Raw genomic sequence first — 13,820 nt, 5'->3', positions numbered from 1 at the left:
TCTATAACAGGTTTAACACTGATACAGAGGGCTGGGATTGTGAAAATTTCATTTGTTCAAAATGTAATAGAAATATATTGACTAAAGAAGTGCAAGTGGGATTTAATAACAGAACATCACCATTTATTTCCTGTAGTTAAGATCTTAAAAAAGTAAAGAAATAGAAACTATATTTATTGATTGCAGTGATAATAATGGACATGGTGATGCAGTGGATGGTTTAAATAGTCTTTCTTCAAGAAACAAGTTTATTTGTTTAAAATGTCAGATGGGGAAAGTATGCAATTTTTTAATAACGGGCTACAAACATCACCTTTACTTTCTGGCACTACAAGGGGTCAAGTCAAGATCACAGTTGGAGACGATCTGGGAGATCAGTGTGCAGGGAATTTTAGACCTGATAATGACATGAAAACATATAAAGTCAAAGGAGAGTAGGAACTTAAAGGGGTACAGATAAAGATGTGTTTAATGAAACAGATGAGGAAAAGGTTGAAAAGAAAAGGTGAAGAGCTTTAGGATGTGTAGTTCTAGAAAATAATACTGGAGATATGTTCAATAATGAACCACCTGATCAAAGTTCAATAAGAAAAGAAGTATTAATCACTGGTGATCCTAAGCTCAGGGGTATAAGAAATATGATACTAGGTTTATTTAGAAATCGGGTTACATTTACAAGTCTTAATGGAAGTAAGGTATGGAATATACTGATAGCACTGAAAAGTCTTTTTTAGCAAAGCAAGAAAGTATGGTAGGGTTATAATTGTTGCAGGTGTAAACGATGTTTACAGGTGTAATGTACCTGATCAAAGTTCAATAAGAAAAGAAGTATTGACCACTGGTGATCCTATAAATACACTTAAAGAAATTATTGCACTAAGTAAGAGTGAACAATCTGTAGTATTGGGCTACTGTTGGCCGAAGGAGGAGAAGAGGAGGAAGGCATGCCTGAAGGCAGGTAAAGGCTAGGACTGTGATAGTGAGGGTTGGAACTTTGAATGCTGGTAGTATGACTGGTATAGGGAGAGAGCTAGCTGATATGATGGACCGACGGAAGGTTGGTATATTGTGTGTGCAAGAGACCAGATGGAAGGGGAGCAAGGCTAGGTGTATCGGAGGTGGGTTCAAATTGTTTTATCATGGTGTGGATGGGAGAAGAAATGACATAGGAGTTATCCTTAAGGAATAGTATACTAAGAGTGCTTTGGAGGTGAAAAGAGTGTTGGATAGAGTGATATTTATGAAGCTGGAAATTGATGGTGTAATGATGAATGTTGTTAGTGCATATGCTCCACAAGTTGGGTGTGCAATGGATGAAAAAGAAAAATTTTGGAGTGAGTTGGATAAAGTGGTGATGACTGTACCCAAGGGTGAGAGACTGGTGATTGGAGCAGATTTCAATGGGCATGTTGGTGAAGGGAACAGAGGGGATAAGGAGGTGATGGGCAGGTATGGTGTTAAGCAAAGGAATGCAGAAGGTCAGATGGCAGTGGATTTTGTGAAAAGGATGGACATGGCTGTGATGAATATGTATTTTAACAAAAGGGAGGAGCATAGGGTGACATACAAGAGTGGAGGAAGATGCACACAGGTGGATTTTATCTTATGTAGAAGGGCCAGTCTGAAGGAGATTGGAGACTGTAAAGTGGTGGTAGGGGAAAGTGTAGTTAGGCAGCATAGGATGGTGGTTTGTAGGATGACATTGGTGATCAAGAAGAAGAGGATGAGTGTGAGGGCAGCACCAAGGATCAAATGGTGGAAATTGAAAAAGGGTAATTGTGAGGTGGAGTTCAGGGAAGAGTTAAGCACTGGGTGGCAGTAAAGAGTTACCGAATAGCTGGGTAACTACAGCAGAGCTAGTAAGAGAGATGGCTAGAAAGGTGCTTGGTGTGACATTTGGACAGAGGAAGGAGGACAAGAAGACCTGGTGGTGGAATGAAGAAGTACAGGAGAGTATACAGAGAAAGAGGGGGTCTACTTTTATTAAATGAAAGCTGATTCCAGCGAATGCAAATCCATCGACAAATATACATCGAAAGCTGTAACAACCGAAACGTAACTCCATCGAAAGTGAAAACACTGAAAAGCAATTGTTGGCCCATAAATCGTTCCTAGTGTGCCAAACATAAAGCAGAAATGGCTCACTCCTGAGCATAATGTAAAGTAAAAATAGCTCTTTCTTGAGCGTACTATAAATCCTTAAATCTTCCTGTGTTACACATAATCATTATTGCACTGCTGAAGTTAAATTATAAATAGCTGTCTCCTGAGCATACTTCAACTCATGAAACCTTCCTGTGTTACACATAATCATTATTGCACTGCTGAAGTTAAATTATAAATAGCTGTCTCCTGAGCATGCTTCAACTCATGAAACCTTCCTATGTTACATATAGACATTATTGTCACTAATTGTGTTCTATGTGCACTAAAACAAAACATGTAAGAAAGTACTCTGTTAATACGTTCATAGAGAAATTATTGCAGTTTAAATGTGACACGTAACGTAAAATAAAGTGCACAGCATAGCAACACTAACTGGAAATAGTGTCTTTAAGCAGTATCCCATATAATTGGAAATCCTACACTTTTAGTAGCATAGCTACTGCTGTCAGGAACTGCTGTATGTCATATTCTTCCTGTGTTTCTAGCACAGCCTGCAAATGGCTTTGCCGATGAACTATTTTCTTTTTCTTAGGTGAGGGTGGGCAAGCTGTTAGTAGTTGCAAACGCAACTCATCTATGCTGTTTTGCTCCCTGGCTAACACTTCAAGTACGGCAGGGATATCACAGATACGTCTCCCAAGGAGGCATCTAATCCTCCTATGCCAGCCCTCTACATAGTTTTGAGTGCGTGGCAAAGACTTCGCGCTCAGTGAAGATATGTTCCAGAACGATACAGGATAAATAGGTGGAAACCAAGTATGTGCCATTGTACTAGTTACCTGTTGTCGTGCACGTCCAAACAAATATACATCTGAAAAGTACTCTAACAATGGCTTGCCCTCAGTAGGAAAATCTTTAGAAAGCCCACGAAATGCTGCAATGACATCACATTCTTTAAGAAAGGCTAATGCTATAAGCTTTTGCACTGACTGTTGAAACTAAACAGAGTTACTATATAGCTGTGCCAAACTGACAGATTGCACTTTACGCCAGATATTTTGGGCAAAATGAAATAGACACCCTTTACTGGAAACATCTGCGTAATTGTACGCAATACTTTTAATAGCAGCTTGTTCAAAGTTTCATAGCATATACTTTACTGATGGCTTTAAATGTGATTTATCTAGTAAAGAGAACAGACACTCCCACATGTAGTTATATGCTCTGAATGATTTTTTAGTCATTAGACAGTATAGCAGAGGTACACATTTCTGATTACCACCCTATGACACCAGTGCATGAACACTAAATAACTATCTACAAAATGTTCCTTTTGAAAGGAAAACACCATCCATAAACCAAATGTCTGCGTTCCACAAGTCTGTTAAGTTCTGTTCTGTGGTGAAAACCAATACAAGTAGATTACTATGTATATCTACTTTCCTCTCCTGTATAAACCTACATTGTTTCAGTGGGTATTCATCTATAGAAACCATACTTGTACTTGCCTTCCTGTTCTTACATAGCTGTACCTTTCTAACTCTATTTACTGTTTGTAACATAGCTCTACGGGTAGGTAAAGCCACAGTACTTTGAAGGGATGTAGTAGCGACGACATCATCTGCTACCAAAGCTGGTGTACTCCTACACACGGTACCTAACTCCCTTCATTTTTGACATGACTGATACCTTTCCATGTCTGCAGGGTCAGAAGCATGGTCGTGGGGTGTAGATTTTAATAGCGTCTCCTCTGCACTGCTTGTTGTACTTATCACTCTACCCCTACATTTTACCATATGTTTTAAGTGACAACACCAATATTTTTTGGTTTTCAATTGTTTTTCTAGGTTATACAGATAACCAGTGGGACAGCGGTAGCGTTGTTACCTTACAGCAAGAGGTTCTCCTGTTCGATTCTCGGCGTGGCTTGGGAGTGCCTTCTCTGCGGAGTCTGCATGTCCTCCCAGCGGTTGGGTAGCATTCGAAAGACATGCGTGCATAAATGGGCATGCCTTCGTTGAAGGTTGGGCATCAAGCTGGCACCTCGGCATTTTGTAAAAAAAATGTACTGCAAATCATTAGCTGACCGGAGTTCCGCTGTGGCAACCCCTTGCCGAAAAGCCGAAAGACAAACAACAACATACAGATAACCATCAGCTATCAACATTTCTCTATTTTGCTGTGATCTTACAGTTTGGTACGCTTTACCTAGCACACCAGGACACGTGAATGTTTTGTCAGCCATCAGTAGTCCAACAGGATGTGGTATGCAGAAATTACGTACGGTAGCTATCGTTTTAAAACTGTTACACATATGGTATAGATTAGTAATGTAGGTCTTCATTTGCTTTAATTAGTATTAATTTGTAGGGATCTGCAGTATTACTTTACAAATACGGTTTATATTTACCTGCCAGTGCTACAAATAATTCGCATTACATGATCAAACGTATGGCACAGTAATTTAGAATTTTATGTGGGCCAACTAAAACAATTCGATTGAAGGTGTTTCAACCTTTACGTTGTTCGACCATTAAGCACTTCGATGCTTATGTGTGGATTTGCATTTGCTGGAATCAGCTTTCATTTAATTAAAGTAGACCCAGAAAGAGGTTGACGAAGAAGAAGTGGGATTGTCAGAGAGAAGAAGAAAGTAGGCAAGAGTATAAGGAGATGAGGTGCATGGCAAAGAGAGAGGTAGCGAAGGCTAAGGATATGGCGTATGAAGAGTTGTATGAAAGGTTGGGCACTAAGGAGGGAGAAAAGGACCTGTACCAATTGGCTAGACAGAGGGACCGAGCTAGTAAAGATGTGCAGCAGGTAAGGGTGATAAAGGATAATGAGGGAAACATACTCACATGCGAGGAGAGTGTGTTGAGCAGATGGAAAGAGGGGCTGATGAATGAAGAGAATGAGAGGGAGAGAAGGTTGGATGATGTGGGGATAGTGAATCATGAAGTGCAGTGGATTAGCAAGGAGGAAGTAAGGATAGCTATGAAGAGGATGAAGAATGGAAAGGCTGTTGGGCCAGATGACATACTTGTGGAAGCATGTAGGTGTTTAGGTGAAATAGCAGTGGAGTTTTTAACTAGATTGTTTAATGAAATCTTGGAAAGTGAGAGGATGCCTGAGGAATGGAAAAAAAATGTTTTGGTACAGATTTTTAAGACTAAGGGGGATGTGCAGAGCTGTAGTAACTACAGAGAGATTAAATTGATCAGTCACAGCATGAAGTTATGGGAAAGAGTAGTGGAAGCTAGGTTAAGAATGGAGGTGATGATTAGTGATCAGCAGTATGGTTTCATGCCAGGAAAGAGCACTACAGGTGCGATGTTTGATCTGAGAGTGTTGATGGAGAAGTACAGGGAAGGTCAGAAGGAGTTGCATTGTGGATTTAGAGAAAGCATATGACAGGGTGCCTAGAGAGGAGTTGTGGTATTGTATGACGAAGTCGGGAGTGTCAGAGAAGTATGTAAGAGTGGTACAGGATATGTATGAGGGTAGTGTGACAGCGGTGAGGTCTGTGGTGGGAGTGACGGATTCATTTAAGGTGGAGGTGGGATTATATCAAGGATCAGCTGTGAGCCCTTTCTTATTTCTAATGGTGATGGACAGGTTGACAGGCGAGATTAGACAGGAGTCCCCGTGGACTATGATGTTTGCAGATGACATTGTGATCTGTAGTGAGAGTAGGGAACAGGTGTAGGAGACCCTGGAGAGGTGGAGATATGCTCTAGAGAGAAGAAGAATGAAGGTCAGCAGGACTAAGACAGAATATATGTGTGTGAATGAGAGGGAGGATAGAAGAATGGTGAAGATGCAGGGAGTAGAGGTGGTGAAGGTGGATGAGTTTACTTGGGATCAACAGTTCAGAATAATGGTGAGTGTGGAAGAGAGGTGAAGAAGAGAGTACAGGCAGGATGGAGTTGGTGGAGAAGAGTGTCAGGAGTGATTTGTGACAGATGAGTACTCGTAAGAGTGAAAGGTAAGGTCTACAAGAGGGTAGTGAGACCAGCTATGTTATATGGGGTGGAGACAGTGGCATTGACAAAAAGGCAGGAGTCAGAGCTTGACGTGGCAGAGTTAAAAATGTTAAGATTTGCACTGGGTGTGACGAAGGTGGACAGGATTAGTAATAAGTATATTAGAGGGTCAGCCCGAGTTGGAAGGTTTGGAGACAAAGCCAGAGAGGCAAGATTACATTGATTTGGACATATACTGAGGAGGGATGCTAAATATACTGGGAAAAAGATGCTAAGGATGAAGCTACCAGGTAACAGGAAAAGAGGAAGGTGCAAGATAAGGTTTATGGATGTGGTGAGAAAGGACATGCAGGTGGTTGGTGTGAGAGAGCAAGATGCAGAGGACAGGAAGAAATGGAAACAGATGATCCACTGTGGCGACCCCTAAAGGGAACAGCCGAAAGAAGATGATGACTGGTTGTGTACTACATGTGACAACAATCTCCCCAATTCTCCATATATCTGGATAATGGGGTAGGGTTGCAATACGGAAGTCTTTTATAGGTTCATAGGTAGGTACTAGGCCATCAGCCCAAGGGCCTGTGTAAGCCTAGCCAACAAGGTTCCCTGGCTTACGCCACCCAAGAAAGTTATTTTCCTGTGCCACTGTCGAGCAGAGACACAGAAGTGATCCCCGGGGTGTATTTCCTATTTCCCATCCACTCATCAAGATTTTTCTTGTAGAGTGCTAATGAAGAACTTTGCTTGACATAGACATTCTTACTCAGAAAGACAACCAGGCCCAGCTAAAATATGCAAAACAATACATCAAGTCTCCCAAAAGCATGTGGGAAAAAAAGTGTTATGGTCTAATGAGACCAAGATTGAACTTTCAGGCCACAATTCCAAAAGGTACGTTTGGTGCAAAAACAACACTTTGCATCACCAAAAGAACACCATCCCCACAGTGAAGCATGGTGGTGGCAGTATCATGCTTTCGGGTTGCTTTTCTTCAACTGGAACTGGAGCTTTAGTCAAGGTGGAGGGAATTATGAACAGTTCCAAATACCAGTCACTTTTGGCTCAAAACCTTCAGGCATCTACTAGAAAGCTGAAGATGAAGAGGAATTTCATCTTTCAACGTGACAATGGCTCCAAGCATACATCCAAATCAACAAAAGAATGGCTTCACCAAAAGAAAATTAAAGTTTTGGAATGGCCCAGCCAGAGTCCAGCCATAAATCCAATAGAAAATCTGTGGGTGACCTGAAGGGGACTGTGCACAAGAAATGCCCTCCCAATCTGACAGATTTGGAGCACTTTTGCAAGGAAGCGTGGGCAAATATTGTCAAGTCAAGATGTGCCATGCTGACAGAATCCTACCCAAGAAGACTGAATGCTGTAATTAAATCAAAAGTTGCTTCAACCAAGTATTAATTTAAGGGTGTGCACACACAACAAATTATTAATTTAAGGGTGTGCACACACAACAAAGTTTTAGACCAGCGCATTGTACGTTTTTGCTTTTTTATATTTTTTTCCCTAACAGATTTATTTGTTTTTCTATTGAATTGTACAGGTTATAGGTCACAATAAAGGTGGGAAAAGTTTTGAAATGATTTATTGTGGTCTCATTTTTTTATATCACACAAAACTGGCATTTTAACAGGGGTGTGTAAACTGTTTATATCCACTGTATGTATTTTATATCTGAAGGCTTAGGAGTTAAGTGTAGGCATAACAAAATACTATCATCAAAAAGAAACTGGAAATAAAGGTTATTTGGCGGTAATCCCTAAATATAAAAGTTGAGTTCTGGGCAATTTTTTTTTCATTTTAGAGCTGTTAGCTGGTTGAATTCTCTGCCTCTTAGAATTAGAAAAATGGAAACAATTTGTTTAGCTAAAAAGGCAATAGATGAGTATTTGGGTGATAAGAGTTTATGATACCAGATGGATTGCAGTCAGGCTCCTTGAAGGTCTGTTAGGCTTGGAGTCTGAACTATAGAACATTGAACATGTGCAGTAACCAATGAGTACAACAGTAACATAAATCATATGCAGTAATCAGTGAATGCAACAGTAACAGATACTATGTGCAGTAATCAATGTGTCCAACAGTAATAGATACCATGTGTGGTAATCAGTGAGTGCAACAGTGACAGATAGCATGTGTGGCAATCAATGAGAGCAACAATAACATGTAACACATGTGATAAAGAGTACAACATCAACACAAAATTTAATTGCACACACATAAACTCACACACTGTCCCCATACAGATATTGTGCCATGCAAACACACATACACACACACACACGCACACACACGCACACACACGCACACACACGCACACACACACACACACACACACACACACACACACACACACACACACACACACGTCTGCAGACACTCACAGAAACACAACATTGCCACAGATGAAGACACACTCAAACACATACACACACTTGTACACTGCCACACTCCAAACATTCACATACACAACACACACACACACACACACACATGCATATGTGCAAACACATGTGCACACATGTGCAGAAATACTCATACATGCACATTGCCATGGACACACAGACACACACACACACACACACACACACAAAAACACACAGTAAAAAAGTATAGCATTTTATGGTTCATTGCAAGCTGCCAATTGCCAGTTAGTTCTTTTCAGTTAATACTTTGCTTCACAGAGCAACACAACACAAGAACTCAAGTTTCTTTTCTACCTGTACCCAAATATACACTTTACCCCGGATTCATGAAGCTTGCGCCAGGCACAGGATTAACGTATGCAGGATAACGCCAAATATGTCCGCCGAGCAATTCAGGTACGAACCAATTCCACGTGCACCACCGGCGTACATCAGATCTACACAGCCCTTGGCATAGGTATGCAAATCACCCCATGCCCAGTGTCACACCATGCTAATGAAGGCACACAGTGATTCACAAAGTGGTGCAGACGTAGCGCAAGCCCATGGAAATGTAAACCAAAAAACACGGTTTACATTTACCCAAACAACATCAGAGTTATGGAAGCGGACCAGACTCATGTATTACAAAGTTAACATATGCCAATGGCTAAATACACAGCCAATGGCACAAGAAAAGATGCACAACACCTAAAAAATAACATTTAATGTCATGTCCACAGTAACGCACAGTGTAACCGCAGGGCATGTGTGCGCAAACAGGAATACAAAGGAAATATATACAAATGTCAAAAAATCGCAATGTAAGACAAATCAGGATTTCACCATAATATGCAATGGTAGGCATGGCACACCACAAGCAAGGCGCAAGGGTTGCCAAGGGGCCCCGACAGTGTCTGGCACTGTAACTATGAATTAGTAGTCAATGCCATGCAAATGAGGCAGGTAATATTGAATCGCAAACGTCCCGCCGGATTAAGGATGTACTTGATGGCACAGCGCTATAACACCGAGGAGTGTATCAGAGGTGATACATGACATCAGTGGAGGGGTTTGCCACTGTATCAGTAAGCACACTGGAGCAATGCAAATCTGGCCTGGCCATTGCTTAGCAAAGCTGCAGGACAGGGGTGGGGGGGAGAAAGGTATAGAACCGTTTAGCTGAGAGCACACATGGTGCCCAAAAGCGCATGTGTATGGGGATGGAAACGTGCCTGAAACCTGGTAAGCGGATGCACGCGCCGCGAACAATAGCATAAACAGGAAGGTCATGGGAAGAAAAGAAGGAAATGCTGAAGCAGGGTAATTGGCGTACTAATGAGCAATTAACACCAATCAACTCACGGCGGCCAATCGACAGCAGTAGACAAGCCTGCATGCAGAAACCTGCAAAACAGGATAGTGGAGGCATAGGATTGCAAAGATAGGAGAACTGTCATAGCAGAGCAAAACAAACCCACAGTAGACAGGCAATAGAACACATTACGCAAGATAAGCTAGGTCTAGGAAAGTACAAAGGAAAGCAGGCTGCTGGATGCATGCCAGCAAATGGTAGGTGTAATGTGCACAAATGTAAATGGAAGGGCAGGAGGTAATTCACGGCAGCTAAATGTAATGCAACACCAAAGGCAGCACAATAGTGGTTCCGTTAATAAAACACAGAAGATACCCTGTAGCCAGGATCGTACATACATACCCTATGACATCATCAGTGTTCACAGCAAAACAGTATAAAGTGTGAAAGCACCCAACACACACCTGTGTATTCCCAAACACTGCACCATAGGTGTAAACAGACGGGGAACTTTTAAAATGTACATGTTGGGAGCTGCCATAGCTGTGATTCATCAGCATGTGTTACAGACCGACGGTGTTGTAGAGGATGATGCCGACAACCACCGTAGGCCTCGGAGGAGGAGAAGAGTGTTCAGACCAAGGGTAACCTACCAGGGGCTACATGATCTGGAGATAGTAAAGCATTACAGGATGGACAGGGACATCCTACAGCAAATAGTAGAGCTGTGCTGGCCAAGCCTGAGAACCAGAAACAACAGAGGGGAACCCATCCCAGTGGACACGAAGGTATGTGTAAGCTTGCAAATACTAGCCAAAGGTACCTTTCAAAGGCCAAATGGAGATATAATGGGGATCTCACAGGCATCGATGTGTGTGCTGGCAGCCCTGGAAGCTACCACGACTCCCATATCTGGCATGCCTCACAGCTGTATCAGATATTTGTCAGGGGGGACATCCCATAAGGCCACCTTGTGGGAGATGCTGGCTATGCACTGGAGCCATGGATGATGACTCCCATCAGAAATGCACACACACCAATGCAAGAACCCCATAATGAGGCACACGCACAAACCAGAATCATCATAGAGCATGTGTTTGAGATGCTGAAATCACGGTTCCGGTGCTTGGACACATCTAGTGGAGCCTTACAGTACTCCCCAGGCACGTGTGCCCACATCTTCATAGTATGTGCCATGCTACATAATATGATCCTGCAGAAACAGCTGCAGCAGGGTCAAAATGGGGGAGGGCCTCACAGCCCACAGCAATTGCCAAGGCCAACACAGGCACAGAGGGATCCAGACCATGACACACGGTGCCAGCCCCAGTAGGCAGACGGAGGCGTGCCTAATATGCCTATGCCTTGGCAAAGAGGGAACGTATAGCACATACCTTGACAGTGTAGGCTCCCATGGACTGACACCCCTCTCCACCTGCACACACAGTACAATGGATGGCACACAAACACGACCACCTGTAAATTGTGATGTATAGGTGGCCCATTGTGGAATCCTACATAGGCAGCCCTTAAACATTGTACATGCAACAGCCATTGGAACATGGAAATGTCAACACCTGAACAGTAGATGTGCCTATCAGCATCTGTCGGTGCTGTGTATATAGGTTCTCAGGTACATCGGTAGGTACACACCCGATTGTCAGAGGCAAATCACCAAACGGGGCAAACAGTTACTCCCATCGCCACAACATCGAGTAAGCAACTGTCTCTTACTGGAGCAGAGGCAATCGTGGGAGCACATGTGTGTAAGCACTGTCCTAAACACACTCAGCATGGATTCCCTGCTGCGTTACTGAGGGGTTCCACAAAATGTAATCATGGATGTTGTGTCAAGGCAGGGGATGTACCCATGACAGGTATTCGTCACCCCAACATGCTGCATCTACAGTCGTATGAAGGTGTAGCACATTATCGGGTGTAGCTAATTGTGATATACATACCCAATGCCGGAGTACAGCCAGTAAACATCACATGGACATACCATTAACTGGACTCATCAATTAGTAAACTAACGGAGTTATCCATGTGAGTGTAGTGTGGAGTAACTGCTGTAGTGTACTTCACATACAAAATGACATAATACGTGTACAACCCCCAGATGTCCAAGTGGTACATGCAGTGACTGTCGTGCATGTTCCCGGTCCCACCGTCCCACAAGGGATGTAACGTAATCTCGACGGCACGGGTAATGCATTCCGGATGCAGGTCATCAGAATATGTGTAGCACACGTTAGCGGGAATAAGCGTTGCCCACAGCTGGTAAGCAATGTTTAAATACGACTATACGGATATGCGCGAAACAGGGCTAAGCTTCACTGACCACTGTGCAGATCACGGTCAATGATGTACAGAACAGGTGAAACCAGCATTAGTCACCCCTGAACAAATAGCGCCTGCTCTGAAGGGTAAAACGACCACTGCCAGGAGTGGAACGGGCAATCATGTATACAATCACCCAACACTATTGCTAGCCAAGATGTACGTACGGTAGGGTTGCCACATTTCAAATGACCAATGTGGGACATACGCCAGATGTCTGCAGGCCGTCACATACACCTGGCCAGTACTAAAACCAGAATGTCATTGTTTTGCATAGATAAAACGCTTATTCTACGTAATGGTCGCAGGTACGTGTTCCATGTTCTGTAACATGTAGGTGGGTCAGAGACAGAATAAGTGTTTTATGCAACTATTACATAAACTATAGGGAATATGTTTATCCCAAAGTTGCAGGACATTTGCTATGTTCACAAATATTTCGCAGGACACAACTGCACAAAGAGGGACTGTCCCTCGTAAAGTGGGATGGGAGGTAATTTTAACCTATAGCAGGTGTGTAATGTGACAGGTACAGACACAAATGTGCGGAGTCCAGGAAACACAGTAAACACTGACAAACACACAATAAAAGGTGTAGCGTGCCTGTCACCACCCCTGTCCGAGATATGTAAATATAAATATATATATATATATATATATATATATATATATATATATATATATATATATATATATATATATATATGTATATATATATATATATATATATATATATATATATATATATATATATATATATATATATATATATATATATATATATATATATATATATATATATATATACACATATATATATACATATATATATATATATATATATATATATATATATATATATATATATACATATATATAATACAGATAGAAAGGGCGATAGTGTGATATATGTCAATATATAAGGAGTCACTGGCATCTGCAAATATATAGATAGGTCAACGACATTCAAAACACCTTGGAGGTACAAATAAATAGAATACCGCCAACTATGGAACGTGTCACACACAGACAAGTGTAACCAGGAGGCTGAAAGACAGAAAGAACACAGTACTAGAACAGTAGTACCACGAGCAATATGATGATAGTAAGGACATGTAATCACCACTGCTGGCGGTGCAGTCCACGTAGGTACCGTGTACAACTGTGGTTGTGAGTGATGTAGCCTGTGTATGTGTGTGTTGAGGGTGCCATGTGTGTTTCCATGTGACTGTAATGTGTGTGTGTGTGTGTGTGTGTGTGTGTGTGTGTGTGTGTGTGTGTGTGTGTGTGTGTGTGTGTGTGTGTCTGCATCGTGTGTTTGTAGGTGACAACTCGGAGGTAGATGATCACGGTAGGTGCGGGTATAGCTAGCACTAGGCATGCAGGAAACACCTGTCCCACATTGGGAGGGACAGCCCCTCCCTGGGCAGGTGTGTCCTGACATGAAACATTATAAAGGGCAACTGTCCGAGAGTGTAGGACATTAGTATGTCCCAAATATTATGCAATAGTTGCAGGAAATACTCATGCCTGTATGTAAGAAACGGAAATGTTACATGTAAACTGATAAGTAGGCAAGGTCCAAGAACAATTGGTATGTAATGAGGATAAAAGTATGTGCTATCCTGTGTACTGACCGTGGCTATATGTCAGCCT

This window comes from Protopterus annectens, chromosome 7.part0 (genome assembly GCF_019279795.1).
Source record: "Protopterus annectens isolate FY-2018-M chromosome 7.part0, PAN1.0, whole genome shotgun sequence".
Taxonomy (NCBI): Eukaryota; Metazoa; Chordata; order Ceratodontiformes; family Protopteridae; genus Protopterus; species Protopterus annectens.
This window is presented reverse-complemented; position numbering follows the sequence as displayed.